Genomic DNA, 5,076 nt, shown 5'->3' with positions numbered 1-5,076 from the left:
ATTTCTGTCCTCCCCCGGCTAGCTGCTGGGAACTTTGCTATCACAAAGTCTAGAGTCTGTTACATTACGCTAATAGCAGCAACAATGCTAATAACAATTAAAGGTGGGTATTTAAAGTCAGGTCCCCTCAGCAGAAGCCATTAAGGAGAATGGTGTAATTATCCAGGCAATAGAAGCACATCTCAGCTTGGGGGGCTGGTCAGTGTTATCTTGATAACAGACTCATTCTCTGTCTGCTTTTCACTGGCCATCTTTCTTCCTTCCCAGATATCAACCAACTGCCCAATGATATCTCTTTGCACGTAACCCTGTGTGAATTGAGCGGGGAAAGGTTAACATGCCCATTTCACAGAGTAGCCACCAACTCTGGACAACAGGAAGGAAGCCCAGGGGGAGCGGACCTCAGGTGACTGCCCTGCAGGACTCTGGGCAGCCACCATGAAAACTGCACTCTTAGAAAGATTTCTATTTTACCCTATTTTTTAAAAAAAAATCACTAAGTAAGGATGTATCTGTTGTGGCAAATCAGAAAAGCACAGGAAACTCAAAAGGCAAGTAAAACTCGTCCAAAATATTAATTCAGAGGCTAATCTTGCAGAAGGAAGGATTTGCTGTATACGTGTGTTGCTCTTATTCACCCAAGCTTGGGAGTGGACATGGATCAGGTCAGTGTGGATCTGGAGGCTGCCCAAGGGTTGGCCTGGGCACGGGTGTGTCCTCACGGCTCTTTGCTGGTCAGATGCACATTGCTGGTGGTCACTTTGGTGCCCACTTAGCTCCTAACTTTCCACCTTAAGTCAGGCTGCCTGTTGGTCTCTCCAAGTTGTGAATCTTTGGCTCATTAGACCTCAGGAACAAACTAGAAACTTGTTCTTCACTAACGAGCATCTAATGGTATTTTGTTTTTTTTTAAAAACATAGGTGAGCAGTTTAAATTTTGACTTCCAAGTTTTTAAAAAAGGTTACATATAAGGTCATATAGAACCTCTCTCAAGTTTGGTATACTACAGAGATGTATAGAATATGAGTGTGAGGAGATACAGATTAATTCACACCCCAAAAGAGTCTGTAGAATGCAAAATCATCTTCATAAGTATATACAAAATTCTTGTGAAGAGAGGGGACCAGCTGGGTTTTTCTGGGTCGCTTTCCAAGGTGATTTAAGGCATGAAGTGCACACCCCAATGTGAACCCACTCATTCTAGATTTGGTGTCTTTGCCATAACTCACAAGAGATCAGACTTCATGACTTTGAAAACACTGTACGGAATGAGACTCTGTTTCTTTGGCTGTAAAGAGTAGACCTATAAAGGCCATGTAGATAATTTCTCCAGAATATGGAGACTACAAATTAAGCCCTTTATTTTAAAAAGTGAGCACAAAACATTGGCATAAACTCAAAAGGTTTAAATGCTTCCATTTGGATAATTCAGTCAAGAACATATACAAGTTTGTTCCCAGGAGCTAACACATCATTTGTCTCTACGAAGAAAAGTGAAGCCTAAAACTTAAGATGGTTTTTCAGTATTTCAAATCTCACTATTATATAAAAACCTAGAGAGACAGTATCCAGTAACTTCAAAATGTAAGCTAAAAGACTCTTTGCTATAACAACTTTACCAGTGTCGGCCAGGGCTGTTTAACCTGGAAACACAAGGAAAATAACCTACCCTATAATTTCTTATAAAATAACAAATAAGGAGTAGATGTAGGAGACGTAGAAGGAGAAAGAATTCTAAAAGTCCTCTTTGGTAACTTTCATTTCATGGTCATCAAAAAAGCAACCACATCACCTGACACTCCTTTAAACTCTGCACTACACGGGAGATTCTGTTCTCCAGGCCACTCATGCAAATGCCTGTTTGGTTACTGGATTCCTTGTTTTTACCCACTTTATGGGTCTCATTCATACCATTAGTCTCAGGACTTCTGCTTTGAGCAAATCTACCTGGCAGCTTTATCAGGATTAGATGCTTGTTGCAGAGGTCATAATCCATTTTTCTGCTTTGTTCGCTAAGAAGTCCAATAGTTTCTCCCTCTCGCTCTCTGTATTTTTTGTTCCAAACCTTACTTGGCTGTGTATTTCAGCAAATTCTCACTCACACTTCTCCATTGCAATGTCCAATTACACCTCATGCTTTCTCCTCATTCAGCGGCTCTGGCTTCTGTGCCTTACATATCTAGTGAGCCACAAAATTCTCTGTAGTTCTAAGCTGTTGAGGTCAGTGACTTTAACAGAGGTTGTATACTGTCCACTGCTAATTGTCATACCACTGTGCATTCTAACTGCAAATAATCCAGAGTTGTCATTAGTTGGCCTTGTGTTCCAGTCTTCTAGGGACAATTTAAGATGTGTCAATACTGGGATGTTGACCTTGGCAAATTCACCACCGTAACAATCAAATCCAAGCCACTAGCAGCAAAGCACTTAGAGTGAATAGTTACACTTCAGGCATTTCGTGCAGCAGTAGATTATGTTCAGCTTTAGTGTAATGATGGCAATTTTCACATAAATATTTATCTTCTCCTACAATCCTCCCCATGAAGCAAACTGTGTAATTGCCCAATCTCAATTTTTGCTCTGAACTCTCCTCTACTTTGGAAAGCACAGCTTCTTGTCCTGGCAGGCTAATGTCTGCAAAATCTTTTCTTCTTTCTGTGGAACTTTCATGTTCCAAGCAACGAGTCGTTAATACCAGCTGACCTTGAAATGTTTTTACTAGCTCACAACCAATTTGGTCTGCACCTTTGTTTATGGGCGTAAGCTTTATTAATGTCTACAGGTTTAATATTTTATGGAGATTCAAGTTCAAAACCGTTAGTTTTATCATCACTCTTGTACTTTCCAAAGTCCTCTTGAAGATCATACTCACTTTATTTGGACTGTCTTCTGGATCCTTGGTTTGTTGTTAGTTTTCCAGACCTTGGAAGGTAGAAAGAATGCTGGCTTGCTTCATTCAGTCTTTAGCCAGTTTATTTTAACTCTTGATCTCTTTCATGAGGGTCTAGTGCTCATTTTCAGAAACAACTGGGAATTATTTGAGCTCTCCAATGTGTCACCAGTAGCTTTTCTTTTTGATCTAGTTTGTCTTTGTTTCCCTTCCAATGACTGGAGTTCCTTGGAAACTTTGACTTGACTTTATGTTACCAAAATCAGTGTCACTTTTTGTAGACTCATTGACTTTTGGAGGTTTCCTTGTGTGTGTGTGTGTGCGTGTGCGTGTGTGTGTGTGTGTGTGTGTGTGTGTGTGTGTGTGTGTTGAGACAGGGTCTCACTATGTGATCCAGGCTAGCTTTGAACTTACTATGTAGCCCAGCTTGGCCTTGAACTTGCAGTGATCCTCCTGCCTCAGCCTTCTGAGTACTGGGATTCCATGTGTGTGCCACCACACCCTGCCAGATTTTTCTTTATATTCCTCAGAATTCTTCAAATGGTAGAGCTCTATGCTTTTAATTCCACTTACTTGCTTTTTCTTATGAGGTTTTGTGGGTTATTTTGCCACATTTTTTACTCCTTTTTAAAGGAGGTAACATGTTTCCTGAATGTTTCCCAAAACACACTGCACAGGGTGGAGTTCCCTGAGTATGGGAAGCAGTTATCTGGGCTGAGTAGCAAGTTCATCGGTGCAGTTCTCTGGATTTAATTCTCTGGACACTAGCCTGAAACTGATCACCTGAAGTGATAAGGACTATAAACTGCACTTAAGCTCATAACTTGCCAAAGAATCTTCTTTGCAATTTTCCTTGTCTTTTAATGGGCTTCATCCTTTAGGGCTTTTCTCTTCTTTGAAATAATATTAAATAAGCGCTTCACTCCAGATTTAAAACCAGGGCAAGTACCCTATTAGGATAACAAGTATTGCCACGATGACTCAATCCCACAAATGGCAGTAGTTTCTCTCTGCTCACAGTTTATAGGGAGGACTGTACTACTGAACAACCTGGTCAATATCTCATCCGGAGCTTTTTCTCCATTTTCTCGACAGTCTATAAAAACTAAGAATCTCTTGGTTTCTTTTTTCTTAAAAACTTGCAGAAAAGTCTGTTTTTTGCAGGTAGACTATCTCTTGAAATCTTGTTACTTTCTGTAGGTAAGACACCAGGCATTTTCTTGTCAAATCCCAATGGACTGACAAGAAATTGTAGAGGAAAACTGTTATGGTTTGTGTCTGGGTGTCCCCCACAAGCCTCACGCAATCATGGTAGCAACTGAATCTAGAGTTTGTGATTGGTTTGTTGTCTAGCCCTGTGATTGGTGGTTTGAGTGCTGTACCCACCCAGGGGTAGAGCCAACATACAATGTAAAGGTGGGAAGAAGGTATGCTTTTCCCTCTTTGACTCTTGTCACTTGCTGTGGCCATAAATGGCTGCCCCTTAGCCACACCACCCTGCCTTGGAGCCAGCTGAGTATGGACTGAAACCCCCAAAACTATAAGATAAATAAACCTTTCCTTGCTTTTCTTTGGGCATCAGGTATTTTGTCCCAGCAACAAGACTGCAAATAATCAGCAATTGAGACCCTTCATCTCCCAGATCAGTGCCCCATGCTCCATTCCTAGTACTTGAGGACTTCTCCCCTCTGCCAGCCTGCAAGACAGTACCAGGGTGACTCATACTCCCTAGGACTGGGCCCACAGCACACATCCTGCCCACATGGCTGAGGCATGAGACAGGAGCATCCAATTTTTCAGTCCATCTATCCAACATTTACCAAGGTGCTATGAGGGTCAAGCTGCACCCTTGCCTGGACTATCCCAAGACCCAGATGGTAGAATCAACAGTTGAACAATGTTCAGCAATGTTCTCTGCATCTTTGGGCTCCATTTCTGTGGATTCATTTGGCTATGGATTAAAATATTAGAAAACAAAATTCTAAGAAGTTTCAAAAAGCAAATCTTGAATTTGCTGAGCTCTGAGCACTGTGTTGGCCCCACAGGAATGAAGTACTGGGCAGGCAGAGCTGTGGCTTCCTGCATTTCACAGGTGCAGGTGTACCCACCCCTCCTTGATGGCCTCTTATCTCATCTGTGTACCAGGTGGCTAAGGCTATAATGGTTGCCTCTGTACTCTTGTTAG

The 5,076-nt window shown here is 41.7% G+C and overlaps 1 pseudogene; it reads right to left on the bottom strand.

Moving 5' to 3' along the window:
- Nucleotides 1–1,671: 1,671 nt before the first annotated feature.
- Nucleotides 1,672–4,107, bottom strand: LOC100733164 (ubiquitin carboxyl-terminal hydrolase 1-like; annotated as a pseudogene).
- Between the last annotated feature and the right edge of the window lie 969 nt (nucleotides 4,108–5,076).

The sequence above is a fragment of the Cavia porcellus genome, unplaced genomic scaffold (genome assembly GCF_034190915.1).
Source record: "Cavia porcellus strain 051 isolate PalLab524CR breed Dunkin Hartley unplaced genomic scaffold, mCavPor4.1 scaffold_21, whole genome shotgun sequence".
NCBI lineage: Eukaryota > Metazoa > Chordata > Mammalia > Rodentia > Caviidae > Cavia > Cavia porcellus.
Note: the sequence above shows the minus strand (reverse complement) of the source record. Positions and strands in the feature narration are given on the sequence as shown.